Source organism: Arachis stenosperma, chromosome 3 (assembly GCF_014773155.1).
Source record: "Arachis stenosperma cultivar V10309 chromosome 3, arast.V10309.gnm1.PFL2, whole genome shotgun sequence".
In the NCBI taxonomy this organism is placed as follows: Eukaryota; Viridiplantae; Streptophyta; class Magnoliopsida; order Fabales; family Fabaceae; genus Arachis; species Arachis stenosperma.
This window is the reverse complement of record NC_080379.1, coordinates 167,644,601-167,666,152: the sequence shown is the minus strand read 5'-3', so window position 1 is coordinate 167,666,152 and position 21,552 is coordinate 167,644,601. Positions and strand designations below refer to the sequence as shown.

General features: G+C 26.2%; 1 pseudogene; it reads right to left on the bottom strand.

Annotated features, from left to right (window-relative positions):
- Window positions 1-14,948: 14,948 nt before the first annotated feature.
- LOC130970752 (uncharacterized) lies at window positions 14,949-18,085 on the bottom strand (annotated as a pseudogene).
- Window positions 18,086-21,552: the final 3,467 nt, after the last annotated feature.

Below are 21,552 nucleotides of genomic sequence, written 5' to 3'. Positions count from 1 at the left end.
AAGCACACCCTCTTGATCCATATAGAAATTAAAAAGTGCAATTAAGTAAGCTCACCAATATAAAATAGAATATATCTTTTTAATTTTTTTTCACTTAAAAAAATAAAATATAATTTATTATTATTAATTTTACAAATAAAATTAAAAAAAATATTAAAAAATAAATATTACACTTTAGTCCTTCTATTGAAATAAAATTAGGAAAATCCATTTTTCACAAAATATATGTTAAATATAAATAAAAAATATTATTTATATATTAAAATTAACCATTAAAATTAATTATTAATATATTTATGTATAAATATATGTATAATTTAATTTATTTTCAATATGTATTTATATTTTAATATATATTTTATATTGATGACTGATTTTAGTAACTAATTTTAATATCAAAAATGTTTGGTAACCAAAGAAAATTAGCCAAAAATAATTATAATTTACTTTATTTAACATTTATTAATTATTGCGACAATTAATAAATACTAAATAAGATAAGTTCTGACTGTTTTTTTTTTTTGCCTACCTAGTATTATCTTTTTAATATATACATAACATAACCATAATAAATGGATGTTCGTGTTGTGTATAAAGTGTCCAAACTTTGATTGTGACGGGGACGAGTTCTTGAATGTCACGGAAAAACAATAATCACGGGGGATAAGACTATAAGAGAGGTACGTTGATGAGGAGCTTGTGAGAATTTATAATGATTTGTGTACAATGAGGGAGGTGCGTGATAAGAGAGGGGACGTAGAAGTGATAATTTAGATCCATTCGAACAGAAAGGATAAGATAAAAATGATGAATTATTTGATGAGGTAAAAAAGTATTAAATATATAAAAAGAATGAAATTATATTTATTATGGTGTTTTCATCAAAAAATAATAATTTATATATTTTTCTTGAAAAAGATACTATAATTTTAATATTATAATAAAATTATGAAAGAATAAAAATTTTTTTTTATTATTGTATCGTTGTTATTGTGTATTGTAAAAACATAATACTACTTATTTATATTAATTATTAAACTAATTTTAAATTTTAAAATAAACTAAAACAACCAGAATATTTAAATGATTATATTAAAAAATGATAAGTATAACTAACTTAAAAAAATAAACATAATAAATTTTGTTTTTTTTTTAAAATAAGATAACAAATAAAAATAAAATAAGAATTTAATAAACTTTTTTATTTTTTTGATATATAACATGAATTTAATTTTAATGTATTTTTAATATAAAATAATTTTATATATGCATCTAATTATATAATGTCATATTAAAAAATAACAACTTTTTATATTTTTAAATAGTTATTCAAAAGAAGAAATATAATTGTACGACTTTATAAAATATATTACGCATCAAAATTAAACTCTACAATATATTTTATCATTTTTATATGTTATTTTTATAATTTTAAAAAAATAGTCTCTATTAATTATAAAAAAGGTGACAAATTAGACTTTAATTTTTTTAAAATAACATATTTTTTTAATATTAAATAATAAATAACTAAGTTGCTCATTGAAATAAACAAGATTTATTTTAAAAATTGACATTACTAATAAAAAAAAAAGGAATAGAAGAGTTAAAAATGATTATGCTATGCATAAACGGTTGTAAGTTACTACAACGCTTAAACGTGTTTGTTATAGACGTATCTTTTACGCACTTCTAATAGATTTTTAATTTTTAGAAGAATTCTGTTTTTTTATCGAATTTTTTGTCTTCACTTTTTTTTTTTATTTACGTGCTTTTTTTTCTATTTTTTTTTTTGTTATTCTTGATTTTTTTGTTTTCTTTTTTCGTTATTCTTGATTTTTATTGTTTTCTGACATAAAGCTCTGAAATTATTTTTGAAGATAATGGATAATTCAATTTCAAATTATCAGATGAATTAGTGCGTGAATCTTGCTTGTAAAATTTGTTGTTAATTATTCCTTGTTTGAATTGAATTTAATGTACTAGTTCTTATTAGAATTAATATAATCTTGTCTATTTTATATCAGACGTTCGGGTGTAGATCAGAAATATTTGGGTGTATTTTTATAAAAATTTGGGTATATTTACAGTTTATGACTTTTTATTTGACGGAAGATGAATTGTCTTATTCTTTTAGTTGAATTGTTTTAGTTTCTGTTTAGTTATAATTCATGAATCTGGTTTTTATTATTTTTTATGATGGTTTTATAGTTGTATTTGTATTCTATAGTTTATACTTGTTTTAATATAGTGTATTTTGGTGTATTTTGCAGCCCTTCTGTGGTGTATTTTGGATGTATTTTACAGCCCTTGCTGACTTTGGTGGCTAATTTTAGTGTACACGTAACATAACTCATTTCTGTATTTGCAGTAAATTTGGGTGTAAAAACGAAAATATTTGGGTGTAATACGAAGATATTTGGGTGTATTTTTATTCTGATGAGTTCTGCATAATTCAGAATTCTTCCTCTTCCTCCTCCTCATCTTCTGCTGCTTCTTCTTTTTTATCTTTTTATTTCATATTCTCATAATTCTTTTTTTGGAGAAAAAAATCAAAGAAAGAAAAAAAATACATAATGTTGTAAAATCAAAAGAAGAAGGATCAGAAATACGATAATGAAGATGAAACACGCGAAGAAAAAGGAGAAGAAACACAAAGAATGAGGAGAAGAAGAAGAAAGAAGAGGAGGAGGAAGAGAAACAAAAAAAAAATGACAATTGTGATTTTCATCGAAGAAAAAGAAGAAAAGTCGTTTATGACGGTGAATAGCACGTTTTGAAAATAGAAAATGGTTGAGTAACATGCGTGTATTTACTTTTGAATATGAAAATATAATGTGCGTGTATTTTATTAAACTTATACCAAATTATAACACTTATAAATTAAAAAGGCTTGTATGTATAACATATCTTATTTTATAATCCGCTACTCAATAACTCAAAAACGCATTTTATAAACCCTAGTGTTCAAGCATAAGGCCATAGCGTGTTTTTTTCAGCTTCAGTTTTTGTGCATGATCCTTCTTATTCCTTCTTCTCTATCGCGGTTTAAAGTTAACCTTGAAAGCACAATCCGCAAAGGATTTTACGTGAAAATTCGTAAAATTTTTTAGCTTAATGTAAACTGTTTTAGAATATTATAATTTATAATTGTATAAATTTGATATCTAAATATTTTAATAGGATAATATTAGGATAGTAAAAAGTACTGTTGAGTAAAAAGTAAAGATTAAAGTTTTATAATAAAAATGCAAAAAATATTAAAATTTATTATTTTTTATTATTAATTTGTTATTATTTTATTTTTTAATTTAATTTTTTTATTTAATAATTTAATAATATATTTTATCTTATATTTTTAAATATTAATAATTAATTAATGACAAAAAATAATAAATAGCTTTCCTCTTGTGTACTCAATTTGCTCGAAATAGCTTTCAATTGCACATTTAATTTGCAGTTTTGCACTTCTGCGTTCCGACTCTTGAATTGTTATCGTGCGATATACGTTACTATATTATGGACTATTAAATCTCTTGATTGATTGATACAATGCATGGTTCGTGATTGTGTTGGAACTTGGAACAAGTTTCGATAATATCATAGTGGATTAGTGGGGTTGTCTCGTTATCAACTATCAACACGTTAGACGTTCCCAGCTGACTCATCTCATGCACGTGTACACGTAATATTAAGTCTATTTTATCAACGAAGGAAAATACACAAATAAAATCAACATGAGTATAAAAAGAAATAATAGAGCTCATATTTTTAGTATAAAAAGTAGAAAATTTGTTAAAGTTTGTCTAAATATAAGATAAAAATAAAAAGTATTAGTTGTTTAATATCTTTTATATATCTAATAGTTGAGTAATATTTTTTTTAAAAAAATACTTTAGTTTTTTAATTTTAAAAATATATAAAATAATCTATAATATTTATTTCTGTTAAATAATATAAATTTTTTCGTTAATTACTAATGGTCTGCTGAAATGAATAGGACATTAATTCTCAACCGTTAAATATTTACATATACGATTTAATTAAACAAATTAATTTCTAACATAAAATATAAAATAATTTTTAAAAAATTTTAAAATAATTTCTTGAATTTATTTATATATAATTATTTGTAAATTAATAAATTTTAATTTTTAAATTTTTTTCGTATATTTATCTCAAATTTTTAGTATACTAGTGAATGAATCCGTATTAAGTACGGGAATTAAAAATTATATTATACATACATTTATAATGTGTACTATTAATTGAATTAACTTAAGATATACGAATATTTTTTTATAAATGAAAAACTGAAGTCATTCTTTACATATTAATTATTAATGTTAATAACTTTTTTTTATGTCATATTACATAATAAAAAACACTTTTTCATGTTAATTTGTTATAAAGCTTATATATTGTCACCACCTGTATGTCTAATATTAATAACCATAGTAATAATTGTGTAGCGTGATAAATTTTATATTAAATTATAAGCTAAAAATATAATATAAGTATATATAGAGATATTTAAATTTGTAATATACAAATATAATTATACTAATGTAAGATTTATAACTAAATATAATAAAGTTGAGTCGATTATATTATATTATATTATATTATATTATATTATATTATATAAATTAAAGTTCAATAATAAAAAAATAATATGATTAAACATTTATATTCCAACATTTCTGAGTATATCAATTTTAAATAGATATGTTGATAAAGTTTTGAATATACAAATATTCCCGACTTAAAACTTGTAAACAGGCCGGACTCAAGCATAGGGGAGGGAGCATTTGTTCTCATTCCCATTTTATTTTTTTTTTAAATAATATATATATATATATATATATATATATATATATAATATGTCTCATTTTAAATTTTAAATGACTTTTTACAAACAAATTATAAATAAATTAAGTTTAATTATTAAAGTCTCAAATTCATTTTATCTTTCTATTATTTTGACTATTAGTTAACCTAATTAAATTTAGTCTTCTTCTATTCTCAAATTCCAGCCATCACTCGTTTATTTTCTTAAACCGTTTTCTTAGTTTCATAATCTTCTTTTTTCATTCTTTTTCTAGTGGTCATCTTCTCTTCATCAAAAGATAAATTTTAAATTCTCTATTTTGTTTTATATAGCTCTCTATGAATTTATGTAGCTTTCAATTTCATTGTTTCTCTTTTTGATATTTTCAATTACAAATTTTAATTCAAACAATTATAATTTAGGTATTAATCTATTTTTTTATTCTCTTCATGAATTTATATATTTTATTTTATTCTCAATTTAGTGATCCTTATTATTTATTTGTTTATCTTTCGTTCTATTCTATTATATATAATTATGTTGCATATAAGTTTTTAAAATGAATTGATTAATTTACTAATTTAGAATATATATTTTTTATTTTAAAAAATAGTAATAAAAAATATTTTAAAAGAAAGCTACCATTAGAATCTAAAGTCACTCCATTAATCTCTTCTAATAAAAAGAAGTTTTTAAAATTCAATATGAAAAGTCTGGTAGCTGTTCCTAAATAACGACCCAAAATTTCAAATTATAATTCAAATGACAGAAATAAAATATGCACTTTTATATTTTTAAATTTAAATTAATATATATTTTGATAGTAATGTGTATTATTTTTGTCTCCTAATATAAATTTTTTGGGTCCATCACTACTTGTAAACAAAAATAAAATTCATCCATTTAAAATCAAATTTAAACTTAGTTTGTATCTACTATAATTATCGAAAAACTTAAAGTAAAATCTTTTATTAGTAGAAGAATCAGAACTAATTATAGTTCATACGATTCTAACACCAAAAGGTTTGAACTCTTTGCATAAAGCAGCATGAATATATTACACGATAAAAACACAATGAATAAACACATTGATTTATTTGATATAACAAAGAAAATGAATAATACAACAAATCTAATTTACATATATAGACCACTACCTAATGGATAAAAGTTGAAAATCTTTTCAAAAAACTCTTTGAAAATATATTTATGTGAAAAACTACTAATAAGTTCTACTTCATTTTTGACATCATTTTCGTTTTAGCTGTATTATCAATACTCAATCAGCACAATAGATTTAAACATTAAATATAAAAGAAAAAATAACAAAAATAAAAATTCTAACATTCTATTATATAATATATTAAAAATGCTAACATTCCACTGTCTATACATTAAAACTCTTAAAAGAATATAATTGAGATGTATGATTCATTAATAGTTTACATAAAGAAGTAAATACTAAATCGATACTCGAAAGATTATGTCGCTGATAAAATGGTACTTAACTTTTGTTATTGATAAAATAGTCCCTAAAAAATTTTAAAATTTGACAAGCATATCTCCGAACTCACCGGAGCAAATTTTCGACAAGCACACACTACCACAAAAACGGTGTTTAGCCACCAAATTTTAACTACGAACACTAAATCGTGATAAAAATAAATGAACGTGTCTTCTATTTATCACGAAACATTACGACAGTGGCTAAACTTTAATTTTTTGCTACAAACAATATTTTTCGTAGCTGTATTTCTTGCTTACATTAACGTACTATGGCTATTCTGTCTTGAATAAATTAATTTTTAAATAAATTTATTAATGTATAGTATTTTTTTTAATATTCTAACATTAACACATATTTATGAAATTAAATCTAAAAATATAAAAAAATGAATTTAGATAAAATAAAAATTATAAAAATAAAGATAATATTCTAATATTTGAGTTAATTATAAAGATAAAATTTATTTAACTAAAATAATATAATTTGAATAGATAATAAAAATTTCAATAATTTGTAAGTATAAAAATTTTTTTGGTTTTTATTAAAAATAAATTATTTATCATTTTTTGAATTTAAAAAAATGAGAATAAGTTAAAAAAAATTAGTCTTTATTTATATGGTTTAGTACATATTATATATTTTTGTGGGTACTGTACTCTTATTATATGTATAATTATCTTTTTAAAAATTATTTTGTGAAATTATGAATTAAATTTTTTATTTTTACTATTATTTAATTGGTATATTCCATTAATTAATTATTTTACCATTATTTTCAGTTATAAAAAAATTAATACTAATTAATTTATGAGTCACTTGTATAAAAGTTTAAAATTTTATTAAGTAACAAAGAAATTAATTTATAAAATTTCTTATAACAATTTTATCTGATAATTAATTTGTCTAATGTAATAAAATTTTAGTAACTAATTTAGTAATTAAAATTTATTAAACATTAAAATTTTCAGGTAAAAGTATTTACAAAATTTACTTAATGTATAACTCTTGTTATATTGTTTCATGTATAATAGGTAAATAATTAAATAATAGTATATTGTTTAAATTATCAACTATCAACTGCATGAAATGAGAGATTGTGAGGGTCATATATTTATTAAAGTAGTTTTTTGGTTATTTATTGTCATTGTAATAAAAATTAAAGATAAAAATATTACAAAATCAAAATTTAAATTTAAATTTTTTATTATATTTGACCATTAAAAAATAAATAAATAACTATTGTATTAAAAATAAAATAATTTAAAGTATATTTAGTAAATAATAAACAGTAGGATGAAAGAAATATTCTTAAGATTAAAGAAAGTTAAAAGACAATTTAAACAACATTGGTCAAGCTGAATTTTTAAAATTTAAAATTTTAATGTACGCTTAACTTCTGAAGTAGTTTTTGGCGGAAAGTTAAAATAATCACGGACAAATTTTAATATAACTTTCCATCATTCACGTTGTTTTTAACTCCTACTTTTCTGCAGCACCTTAAAAGCACTCTCTTTAACCACACTATATGAATCCTATCATATGATAGGGTATCCTCCAAACTCAAAATACCGATTTTTTCTTTGTTATTTGTTAGTTTTGTTAGTAGATTTTTTCGTGAAACAAAAACATAATAATTCAGAAGAGACCCTTTTAGCAGAATTACGATAACACAGAATATCAACAACAATAAAGAATTTGCAGAAGGTTTGGGTGAAATAAGTCTCAACCAGTACCTACGAGAAAAGATTATAATGACCTTTTAGTTGTGAATGTCAAAGGTATATGAAATTTCAATTTTTTTTACGTGATTTTTTGAATTCTAATATTTAGTTTATTTTTTTATTCAATTTTATATTCATTGCAGACACTTCTATGGGAGAAATTACAACTGGCAAAAGGACGACAATTCAAGTTTGGCATTTGAAAATGGATGAAAAAGACATTATGGAACTGGATGGGCATGGACAAAGTCGAGATAATGACGTAAATTTATTGATACGATTTTTGGGTGTAATGGCTCGTAGAGTAACGCTGTAAATTGGAAAGGTCTTTGGTGTTGAAAATGTATGATGTGTGATAAATTTAGAGAAACTTGATGAAACTTTAGAGAAAAAGCTATGGATATGGCAGCTCTGTACAAATTTTTGTTATCAAAATACAGTGATAAAGTGTCTAGTTTATCCAGTGATATGTTAGACATTTAATTGATATATTTAATAAGTAATAGTTGAAATTTCAAATATATTTAATCTAGAAGGGATTAGAATTTATTTTATTTATGTTAAAAAAATTTTATTTTTTATTATATATAAGTTTAGACTATTATTATTATTATTATTATTATTATTATTATTATTATTATTATTATTATACTGAATTCTTATTAGTATTTTTTTATGGAAAAATGTTAGATATTATATATTTAAAAAGTTTGATTTTTGTTATTAATGTAATATATATAAATATAATTTTAATTTAATAAAATTGTTCAATTAGAGCAAATTAGCACAAATTAGCCCTGAATTGTATGTGAAAAATATAGTGAGTTAGCCACAAAAATAGTGTGATTAAATAATCCAACATTAGCCACACAAAAAATGTGGCTAAAAAATCCGACCTGCACAAATTAACTACGGATGAAGTGTAGTAGAATTATACTTTTTATTTAATTATTCTTATTTAGCCACGTCATTATGCGTGGACAATGATATACAAATCGTGGCTCTTTGAAGGTCTCCACGATGTTTAAAATTGTGGCTAATAACGCTAAAATCGTGGCAAATTGAAAATGCAACCCCCCGATTAGCCACAAATATTCTTTCGTGGCCAATGTATAGTTGCTATGGTTATTTTAGAGTTTAGCCACAATTTTTTTCGTGGCTAAACCCCTTATTTCTTGTAGTGACAATGCTAACATGGCTACTGTATTTTGGTGACCTGACAAATCACCCCCCAAACCCTAATCTCTCCCTCTCCAACACAGACTCCTCCTCCATCTCCCTTCCCATTGGATCCCTCCCCCTACCCAATGCAACCCCCTCCCCCTCCCTTTAAGATGGCCAAATCAATAGAACGAGAATGTGTAACATTACAAATAAAATTAAAATATAAGAGATAACTCACAATACTATTAGCATCCCGCCGCCTTTTGCATATCAGAAAGCAGAAGAAGCCCATTATAGCTTGCATTTGCAGTTGCATACCTACTCAAGTGATACGTACTTCAAATGTTCGTGATATGAAGAGTTCAAGTGTTATTTAGAATATATTAGTTTATATTATTTAGAATATTTTAATTTAATTTGATGTATTTTGATTTTGTTTATTTAATTACTAGATTGAGTCTTATGTTTATGGACTTAGGTTTTCTATATTTTAACCTAATAAAAGGTTATAAATACCTTATAAACTAGGGTAGTCAAAATATAGAATGATTTAGAGGTTTGAAAATTTATTTTTGGTTTCGTGATAAAACCATGATGTGGACAACTGAAGTTGAGGAGTCCCTCTCTTGTTGCATCGGGGAATTGAGTAGAAGATTGAGGAGTCCATTCGATTCAATTCCCAAACTATAGCGTTGACAAGTTAGGTTGAGGAGTCATTTTCTTGTTGCGTCAAGAAATTGAGTAGAAAGTAGAGTGATTCTCTTTGTATTCAATTTTAATTCTTGTCTTGTTTATCTTTTATTTCTTTATCATTTGGTATCGGAACTCAGGTATTAGATTAATTTTTATTAATATATATTTGTTCTTTTTTTATCATAAAAAAGTCCAATGTCTGTCGTGTCTTTCTTTAAGTTCTTGTGTTTTTGTTTGCGTTTGCGTTTTATTATTGTTTTGTCATTATTGTTAATTTTATTATTTAAAAAAATAACAAAAATCATGCAGGGCAAAAAAATAAAAATATACAAAAAAGAAAAAAATTATCTTCCTTGTAATTATTGTCCTTTTCATATACTATTTTTTCACCTACAAGATTCGAGAATGAATCTTTTTTGAAGAGGAGGAGAAAGATACGTGCTTCAAATGTTTGTGATATAAAGAGTTCAAGTGTTATTTAGAAGATATTAGTAAAATATATTTTAATTTAATTAGATGTATTTTGATTTTATTTATTTAATTACTAGATTGGGCCTTATGTTTATGGACTAAGAATTTTCTATATTTTAATCTAATAAGAAGTTATAAATACCTCATAAACTAGGATAGTGGAAATACAGAATGATTTAGAGGTTTGAAAACCTCTTTTTGGTTTCGTGATGAAACCATGATGTGGACAATTGAGGTTGAGGAGTCCCTCTCTTGTTGCATCGGAGAATTGAGTAGAAAGTTGAGGAGTCCCTTCGATTCAATTCCCAAATTATAGCGTTGACAAGTTAGGTTGAGAAGTTCCTTTCTTGTTACGTCAAGAAATTGGATAGAAGTAGAGTGATTCTCTACTCAATTTCAATCTATCATTTTTATTTCTATTCAATTTTAATTCCTATCTTGTTTATCTTTTATTTCTTTATCATCAAGTCAATGACAAAGCAAAAACTTAATTCCAAATTAAAACTATACTTTCAAGCACAGAATGATATCTAACATAAATAAATACTGAATTTTACAAAATTATTTTTTGACATCTATAAAAATAAATTACTCCCTTAAATTAAAAATAAATTAAAATAATGCATAGAAATTTTTTGCTTCACGCCAAAAACTTAACAATAAAAAAATTAAACTATAGTATATAAATTATATTCCATTTAATAAATCAATCATACAATTACAAAACCCTACTAAAACTCAAATCTCATAATCTTCAAATATCCGGTGCTGATAAGTTTAATAAAAATCAGTTAATATTAAATTATTATTAGAATAAATAACTAAACATGGGTCTTTTATTTTAAATATTAGATACTAAAAATTAAGTTATCTGATTTTATATTTAAAAAATTGCAAGAGCATATAACATAAGATTATCTTTTAATTATAACAAATACATTATAGGATAATTACAAACTAAAATTGTAAACAATTTGTAAAAGAATAAAAATGTCTAAAAACAAATTCATGAGGCTCCATAAATTAATTCATACAAAAAAGTAATAAATTTATGGAAGAATAAAAATGCGTAAAAAATTATATATTAAATAGATTTTAAAATTATACATAATCAACTCAAATTTTAGAAAACTTTTCTATAAATATTTGTAATTGTTTTGATTGAAAATTATTTTCAATTAATACTTTAACTTTGATTTTGATTTTACTTTTGAAAGAGTAATATAAAGTTGACCGTAAGTAAAAATAGGTTTCGACGAGTATAATCCTTCTATTGTTAAAGTTTGCCTCTAAGACTTGTTAATAATCATAGATAAATAATACACACATTAGAGAAGATGAGCCTTTTTTCTATTATTAAGATCACCTAACACTACAATGACGACTAAAAAATGAAGTGATGTCACTAAAATTTAAAATTATCACTAACTTCACATGCTATATAATAAGAAAAAATTTATATAAAATTATAAATATACATTAACAAAATAGAAGCTAAAATAAAAAAATAGATGATAATAAAAAAAATACAATTATAAATTTTCAAATGAAGCATATATTATTGTCTTTTTTCATACTGAATTATGTTTTGAATTTAAGTATAACTCAAGCTGCTTAAACTTTTCAATTGCATTAGACTTTGTACACTAAAATTTAAGAGGAAAAAATTTTACAAATTATGATGAAGAACTCCGAAAAAAAATGGAAAGAGAGGATACAAATTAAAACAACTATATCATTTTCAAATGTTTCGGCAAGATAAATATATAAATTTAACATGAAAATAATTAAAAAAATACCTAATCAAAAAGAAATAAGAAAAAAGCTTCTACAAACTTCAGATAAATGTCATAAAAAACTATTAAACATTCATATGTTTTTTGCTTTGTTAATATACATATATTAATATAAATAATGAATATTAGCATGAAACTTACGAAACCATTCTTTGATATATTGATTATTAGGATCTAGGAGACATTTATTTATCAACGATAAATAACTCACTCTCTTTAAAACCAATTTGACATTATTAGGAGATACAAAACATAATCATACCTAAAAAGTTATGATAGAACTCTACTGTCTAATAAAAAAATTATAAAGAGTAATAATTTCTGCTAGCTTAAGTACTAAGCAAAAAGGTAACAAATAAAAAATAGAAAAGTTTAAAATTTAAGGTAGTATTTACAACTTTAAAACATCAATAATAGTTTGTAAGCAAAATATATTGGATGATAATGAAAAAAAAGAAATTATGACTTCAAATTCTTCAAATAATTAATTCAATCATAAAATAAATTATAAATAACAATATACAAAATATATTGGTATGTAATTATCAATCAAAAAGCTTATATTGCCTTTAAAGATCTGACAATGATTAACTATGTAAATTTTATGTAATAATAATATCAACCATATATCTGGTGATGTTTTATAAAATTTCTACGTTTATTAAAATTAATGGAATGGAATTTAGAACACAACCACATGTGCCTATAAAAAAAAGTATCAAATAACAAAGCTTATTCTTAATAGAGTATATTTCATATTTATGTGTATGTAGTATATGTAGACTACTATTCGAATTAGGAGAAAGTTAAAGTGTTTTTAACAGGAATGGAGTTACATACATAGAAAGGGGGGCGATGGCTCTCCTAATTTTAATTTTTTTTACATGTAAATTATATGTAAATTTCAGTTTAGCCCTACTTTAAAATTTTATTTTAGTATTATTTTATTGTGTAAATATTTTTGTTCCCCTCTAATATTTCATTTAGCTCCGCCCTTAATTTTAAATTTAGACAAAAAAAAGTCATCATAGCTTGCTATGTCACTATGTGCATAGCTATAATTGATATATGTAATAATATTCATTATTAACACTATCTAATTACATATTGATAAACAGAAAATTTTTTATGCATATTTTAATTTTCATGTATGTATATATAGAATTGAGTCATGAATTAAGATATGAATGAACAAAATGAAAACTTGTCATGTAATAGTGTAAAGATAGTATTTTTATTCAAAATAATATAGTTTTAATTTAAATAGTCAAACAACGGTTTTAAATTTGATTTGCTTCGGTGGAAATTAAACTCATCTAGATATATAAAAATAATATGCATGATAAATTTACTTAACTGAAAGTAGTATAAAATAAGTTTATACACTAATTCTGCCAAAAGTATCAATTTTCAGTTAATTATGCCCTTAGAATATCTCATATAATATGAAGAGTGAAAAAATAAGAGAATAACAACAAAATCTCAAGACACAATGAAACCAATATAGAAAACTTCTCTTATAACAAAAAATATAAAAACCAATCCACATAAAAAAATCTAACCATATTTCAGACCCAGAAAAAAATATCATCTATTCTTAAACCGCAAATAGAACCTCTAAGAATTAAACCTATCCCAAAACTAAAAAATCATAAAGAGATAATAAAATGGGACTACTTTAAAAAAGAAAATTTAAAGATATCAAATTGAAAACAATAGTATCTACAACTAATCATTATCAAACAGAACAACAGCAAAGAATAAACAATATATTAGAAAAAAAATCCAAAACCTCATTGCTTACTACCAAGTACCAACAATCTAACAATGCTTAGAAATTTGACTACCAAAAAAAAAATAGTCATGAAAAATGAACAATCTCCAAAGGAGTGAGGACAAACTAAATGGAGTGTAAATAATTTTCACATAAAAAAAAGAGAGAGAAGGACAATACGTTTTTGACCTTTTGATCTGCGGAGTGCGGACATTTAAGTTTTTAAAGATTTGAAAATACATTTAAGTCTCTAATTTTTTCAAAACTTAGACATATCGATTCTTTACGTTCACTTAGATTTGTCAAACCCAACTGAAAAATCAGATGTTGTTCGTTGTACTGACCTAGTTGATATGGATACACACGCGACAGAATTTTTAAAATGGAATAAATTAGACCCAAGAATCAATGTGTCCAAATTTTGAAGAGATCAAGAACTTAAATATATTTTTAAATCCTCAAAAATTTAAATGTTCACAAACTAAAAAGTCATAAATTAATTTGTTTTTCTCTCAAAAAAATAAAAATAAAAAAAGACCCAGGACATATAGAGATCAAGATGGAGAGGATAGATTTTTATTTATCAGAAAGAACATAAAAGAGATTCTGATCTACAAAAAATCATATCTACTGAGGATAGATTTTTATTTATCAGAAAGAACATAAAAGAGATTATGATCTGAACAAAAAATCATATCTACTGGCACCACAGTTAAAGAACACTCTTTTTCCAAAAAATAATTTAAAATAAAATAAAAACAAGGACTACTGCATGATTAATAAACCAATGCTTGACCTATAATCATTTATATTTAAATTTACAAAAATTTTATACACAAAAAATATATAATTTATATCTATATTTACTAAAATCTATATACATAAATCAATACAATTTACACACATTTTTCAAAATGTATACATATTAATTATTAAAATTTATTTGTTAAAGACAATTTAATACTTGTACTAATTAAATAATAACAAAAAATACTAACAATTGCTGACCCCATAAGTTTTTCAATAAATAAACCTAATTTATTTTTTTATCATATAAGATATTAATTTAATTTAATTTATAAGTATCATATCCTATAACTTATTTTACTTTCCACATATTTATATTATATTATTACATGACACACCACTCCTATTAACATTATTACCAAAATGAGTTAAATACATTGTTTATATTCCTGAAGAAAGGAGAGGAATGAGTGAACTAATGTTGATGAGGAAGCTGTTCTGCAACCAGTAGGTAGAAAAGCCCCATGACTCCGGTGTGACCTCGCGTGGTGCTGCTGTAGTTAGACTCCAGAGTTAATTTTTCGCCATCAATGATCTTTACAGAACCTGGTTTAGGATAACAAGTGGTCATTCCTACAATGTAACCTGACTCATTTCCTGCATTATCCCCAGTTCCATAATTTGCCATTGAGGTACATATAACCCTTCCATCCTGAAAACCAGGGTGCACAAATTTCAGAACATAAGCTACACAACAACAACAACAACAAAAAAGCATTATCCCACTAGGTGGGGTCGGCTACATGAATCAAACAACGCCATTGCGCTCTGTCATGTATCATGTCTACAGAAAAACCGTTTACACATAGATCTCGTTTGACCACCTCATGGATGATCTTCTTAACTTCTTGATCAAGACATATATCAGCTTTGGAATTGCAAAACAAGGCCAAATTGTGCTTGACCAAAATATTTTTCACCTATGATCCTAACTTGAAAATATCACACCGGACGATGAACAGAAAACAGAAATTGATCTGTGAGACCTTTGAATTTAGAGGACAGAATCATTATTCATTACAGGTTGAAATAACAACTTTTCATATGAAGTCATGGCACTAGAAAGTAATTTCCAAATATTAAGAATAACTATTGATCATCACCTGTCCATATAGCGTTGATCCGATTCCACCTGAATGCTGATGAGCTACAGCATAGACCACATAACCACCCTTTTCCAATGGAACGGTTGTCCTCTTCACATCAAGACAACCATTACCTTTCTTGGGGTCTACGTTGCAAGGATCAACTTCATACTCAATCTGTAACAAAAGAAGAGTAAAATATGTTATGGAGTTAAATTTTGATTGAGACAATATACATGTTTTGTGATGAAATCACTTACCCGGCAATCATGATTTGAGCTTGCTATATTTGAAGTATCTGATATTTTCAAAGTATCAGTCACATCAATTATATAAATCTTAACAGGAACAACATATTCATCCCAATCGATCCATTTCACAGTGTATCTCAGATAGAGGCTTCTCTTTGGACCTTGAAAGCCTTTCTTCAACCTGCACTGAGTCTCATCATAGCAACAGTACAAACCCCCTGTGTAATCTGGAGGCAAAGGGTTGCCATATTCATTGACTGTAACATTATAAAGGTGACACTTACACTCAGTGCAGCCTAGCTTATCCTCTACACCTCGTGTATCGATGGCGTGGACATTGAGCAACCATTTCTCCTCATATCCTTCTGGAATTTCTGCAGGATTTCCTATTTCTATCCCAAAAGGATCTGGAATATCCGTAGCCGTTCCTCGTGTTTCAGATCCAAGTCCAAAATACTGTCCAAGAATATTTCCCTGACATACGCCACTATTTCTTAGTATAATATGTGACTTTGAGACTGAGTCTGACACACGAACCACACGATGAAGATCATGTTTTGTGTGTGTCGCAAGTTTTGATTTGGATTCATGGTATCCAACAATAATCCAATGGTGGAGATAAGTTTTATGGAGAGGTACAGGGTTTCCAGCTTCATCAACTACTTCAGCATTGAAACTCTTAATTGCAACATGACCTCTTGGAAACTCAATATCATAGTAAAATTTATTCGAAACTGACCCTGGCCCAAGTTCAATCTTGGGAGAAAGATAAACAGCTGTCTTAATCTTATTCTGAGTCTTCCAAAAAGCACTTGAGCATGGTGTGCCTAACATAAGCAATAGTATTGCCAATGAAATCACCATATCTTTAGATGCATAAGACATGCTGATAGTTAACCTGTCATCAAAATCCCTAATTCCCTATTATTAATTATTAATTACCAAACAACTAACTATAAATTAAACCAGTTACAAAACAGAAGCAGATTATATAGAATACACTATGTTCATACAAAGATGAGTAAAGAAACAAAAGTACACGTGAAAGAATTTGAAATAAACAAAAATACACATCATCAAAATACATCTAAAGATTGTTTTGATGGACAAAAGTACGTCTTACGTCTTACAAACCCACTAATCGTACAACACTTTTGCCCATCAAAACAATCTTTCCGTGTACTTTAGTATTTACCAATCTTTTTGTGTATACTCTTGTACCCTCTAAACTCTTTCAATGGATCCATTTACTCCACAAAGATTGTGTTTGGTAAGTGTCTCGACTCTCGAGCCAGAAATACGATTCGGTACAGGGATTTTCAATTCCAAAAATTAGAAATGGGATCAATCAAGAGAGATACTATAACCGGCTAAACAGAGATTAGAAAAAACGAGGCGTGACCAAACATGGCTCTTGTCAGCAACACAAACAAGAGAAATTTGATAAAAATTGGGAAAAAGTACATAGCAAATATTACAAAACATAAGGCAATAAACTATTAATAGAAAACGCTTTGATTAGCATATAATGTACGGAAAAGGGCAAAATTTTACTGTTTACGAACACGCGCGCGCACACACAAATCAACAAAATTGCAAGGAACAAGTGAAATAGCCATGGATAAAAACAGTGATGAAAGAAGAAGATGGAATGGTTTCACTGACTCACCTTCAAGAGAGGCACAACACAAGACGGCAACGTTTAAATTTTGACAATCCAGAGAGATTTTTATAGGCCATGCAAATTTGATGAGTGAGACGTCGTCACATCATATGTGAAACTGAAACGAGCATGCTATGGATAGTGATTAGTGAACAAGATTCCTTCTAAGAATGAAGCTAAATCTACTAAGTCCAAAAAGCAAAATCATTTGGAAAATTCTGATGTAATCGAACAGAATTAATTGTGTGTGGAACTGTTGCACGTGGCGCAAGATGGGAGTGGTTGGCTTCTCTTAGTTTCATTTAATCTAGCATGGATGGGTATTGCCGTATTGGGTGGTAAACATGGAGGCATGGAGCTAGATACTCTAATAATAGTGACATTTACACATTTTTTTTTTTTTGGTTGACAAAAGTGACATTTACAGATCTTAGTATCTTACATTTAGAGGAATGGGCCAATCCATGTTACATTGTTAATGGAGGGAGTGTTGATGGATAGGGTCGGATCGGATTTAAGTAGGTTTAGATCTGGTTCTAAAATAGCAACTTGTCTACATTTGGTCCGAAGTGACTCTCAGATTCAATAAAATATTAGTATATATAAATTTATAAATTTTATATATTAAAATAATAAAATTTTATTTTTAAAAAATAAATTTAACAAATGTTATATTATATTCATATTAAAATAAACTATTTTAAGACAAAAATAATATTATATAATATAAAAAATATTAATTAAATCATAAAAGTATAATATAACATTAATAATTAATTTAAATATATATATTTTTATTGTAAAAAATAATTTTGGATCTGAATTCAATCTAAAAATAACATCAAATAAAAAAAAAATTTAAACCCGATAAAATATGTCTCAGATTCGGACCAGGTTTTAAAAACCCTTAAATACAATTGTATTCATTTGACTGTTGAAATTTTTTTTCACATTATCTTTTCGATTTTATTAGTTAATGACTAATCGATATGAGTTCTATTTGAAAATTGATAGCTCGCAAATGAATGGATACATATAAAGATGGAATTTAAACTTAATACTTGTTTAAATAAATAAGTGAACTAACTACTCAATTAACATAAATTGATTATTTTTTGGATTTAATTAAGATAATGTTAAAAAATACATGAAAAAATTATTGGTAGTATAAATTTTAATTATTTCTTAATAAATTATTAATAAATATATTAAAAAATTTAAACAAAAGTTTATTTTAGCTAATTCTTTGTATTTTTATCATGGCATATTTTGTTTCGATTAAATTTAATGTATTGAGAATCAATTTGAATTTATCTAGTGATTAATTCATTAGTCCGTTTAAATAAATATTGACAGTTTGAATTTCGTCTTATATATATAGTAATCTATTGATTAGTGACAAATTCTTAAATATAGATCATCCGTAATAAATTAGTTCTTAGCTTTCTGAGCTAAATGATACTGTGAAAAAAATCAATGCATTGAGTCAATGGGATGTGTGTTTTTATTTATTTTTCAATTAATGTGTAACAAATATTTTTTAAAGATAGATTTTGTATTTTTAACTCATTTTAATGTATATTTTATATTTTAAAATATATTTTATATGAATAACTGATTTGATATTTAATTTTTTATGTATAACATGATTGTGAAACATTTTTAATCAATAATTTTAATATATAATTTAAAAATATATTTTAGCTAATTCCTTATTTTCTTTTATCATGGCAGTTTTCTTTTTGATTAAATTTAGGGTAAAACACTCAAATAAATCAAAGCCATCCAAATATTACGCGAATCGCCCAAAGTAAAAAATGTTACGTGGATATCCCCATGCATGTTACTATATAAATCGAATTAGACAAATTCAAATTATAGTAGTAAATCGAATTGGGGTGTATTGATTTACATAGGAACGTTGTGCTAACTATAAATCGAATCGAGCATACTCGAATTAGGTAAAGTCCTAGTAAATCGAATCAGACCTATTGGATTTATATGATGCAACAATAAAATGAACTAAACCAATTTGATTTACATGCTCTTAATAAATCGAATGAGACAAATTCGATTTATAAAGATGGTGGCTATGGTAAATCGAATCGACCATTGTCGATTTAGTATGCATTGAGCTATACGTATAAATCGAATTTAGTAAATTCGATTTAGTATGAGACCAACATATATAAATAGGAGCTGAACGTGAAATTCTGATGATAGTGGAAGTCACAATGACTAGTGATGATAGTTTTTAATTTTGGTGCACTATAGAGGATTGATTAATAAAAAAATGTGTTTCAGAATTAAATTTACTGATAAGGATCCGTGAAATCCTGATCCATCTTTGGAGCCTGCCCTGAACCTCTCTGCAACGCCTTGGCCGTGATTGTGTCTATTATGGGGTCTCCGAGGAATAGCTCAGGCTACAAGAATCATCTACCATACTGATGTCACGAATCTAAGTACGCATGAGAGGGTCCTGGATTAGGAACAACATCAAACCGTAAGACATGTTGCACCCTGTTGGTCCAATGAGTGTGCCAACGTTGTAAGGTATTGAGAAACCACTGATTGCTGCTTTTGCCATCCTTCGTCATCAAGAAATCGATATTCAGTGTGGGCTGCGGTCGATGCTGTACTCCTCCAAGTTATGATAGAACTCGATCCACCTGATGCCACTCTATGACAGCAGAGTAGATCAATGCCATCATTGACCTCCATAATAATGTGTGCTGTAGCTCTAGTATCTTGGAATGCACTACGTGTACGGCATTTGGCGAGCTATATGCCATAGAAGCAAATAGAAAAGGGAAATTGGGTCCAAAAAATAAGGCTTCATGATTAGTAACGAGACAAAACAACTGAAAAATAAAATACTAAAGTGTCTAATGCTCAGTATGCAATGCGCGACTCATGGTCTCTTCTCGCTCGATGTCGGCTGATAACCTGACTACCTGCCACCTAAGATATATTATCAACAAGTGACAAAAAAAATCAAAAAAATAGAGATACAGAAAACAATTAGTAATCAATTGAGTAACTCGTAGCCAAGGGCCAGTGAAAGGTGTCAAATCCATCGGGCCTAAAATTCGAAAATCGTCAGAAGATTCATGACTGGAGAAGCTGTAGTGGACCTGTCAACTTAACAACGTCCTTGTTGGCCACACTGTAAAACCCGGTTAATTAACGGCTAATTAACCCACAAATGAGAATTTATTCTAGAAAGCCTAAAATGTGATTTTTATGGCTAAATGTGATAGAGGAGATTGAGACGAGAATTTCGGTACCAATTTTATAGAATTCGGACCAAGATTGGACCGAACGGGCCAAACCGGGCCAATCGGACCCAAAGTGGGCCCTTGGCCCAACATAACTAGACCAAAACCCTAGTTTTCAGCACTCTCTCTCCTCACAACACTCAAAAAACACGCTGAAAAGTAGAGGGATGGGGGAAGAACACTCTCTCAACCTTCTATCTCTCACTTGATCTTCAAACCACCATAACTTTTGATCTAGAGCTCCGATTGCTGCTCCGTTTGCGGCCACGCATTCACCACGGAGAGCTCTACAAAACCCATACAATTAATCTGGAGGTAAGCCACGTTTTGCTCTTTGAAATTCCAGCCTTGTTTTTGAGTTTTATGAGCAAAAATGTTGAGATTTTGGGCTCTTTGATGTTATAGGACCCAACTCTCTTGAAGAAGAAGGTTAATCTTGTCTCCTTGGACCTTGGGTGTGGTAAGATTCTCAACCCTAGTGTAATTTGTGGTTCTATGATGTTTGAGTTTT